We start from the raw sequence: 622 nt of genomic DNA on the forward strand, positions 1-622 counted from the left end.
TGACCTATCCCCTTCCTAACTCCCTACCTACACTCACCTTTCCTGGCTCCATCCCCGCCTCTTCGACCTGTTTGTTTCCTCTCCACCTATCCTCTCCTCTATCCCTCTTCTATCCGCCTCCCACTCTCTCCCTATTTATTTCAAAACCCCCTTCCCCTCCCCCTTTTCTGATGAAGGGTCTAGGCCCGAAACGTCAGCCTCTCTGCTCCTATGATGCTGCTTGGCCTGCTGTGTTCATCCAGCCCTGCACCTTGTTGTCTCACCATTCGATCAGATCATTTGGACAGCTCTATCAGAGAGGCAGCACGGGCGCGCCGGGCCGAAAGGCCTCATCGCGGCCTGCATCACTGTCTGATCGCAGCCTTTATCACCCCTTCCCCAGGGGCTGGGCTGCAGCAGGACATCGAGCAAGGACAGGCCGCTCCTGAGGCCCCGGGCCCGAGTAAAGGCGGCCGCGCCGCCTCAGAAGTGCACCGGGGGGGGGGGGGGATTGGGGGTGAGTGGGAATGATTGTCCCCAGCCGCTCCCTCCCCTCACCCCCTTCCCCCTCTCTCACCCTCACCCCCTTCCCCCTCTCTCACCCTCTCTCACCTTCTCTCTCTCTCTCCCTCCCTCTCACCCC

General features: G+C 60.9%; 1 protein-coding gene across 1 annotated transcript in view; it reads right to left on the reverse strand.

Moving 5' to 3' along the window:
- Positions 1-616, reverse strand: part of smim12 (small integral membrane protein 12) — a 7,934-nt gene extending 7,318 nt beyond the window's left edge. The window contains exon 1 of the mRNA XM_048612894.1: positions 592-616. The gene's annotated coding sequence lies outside the window, so the exon portion shown is untranslated. The remainder of the gene's footprint in view (positions 1-591) is intronic.
- Positions 617-622: the final 6 nt, after the last annotated feature.

Source organism: Rhincodon typus, chromosome 27 (assembly GCF_021869965.1).
Source record: "Rhincodon typus isolate 14 chromosome 27, sRhiTyp1.1, whole genome shotgun sequence".
Classification (NCBI taxonomy): Eukaryota; Metazoa; Chordata; class Chondrichthyes; order Orectolobiformes; family Rhincodontidae; genus Rhincodon; species Rhincodon typus.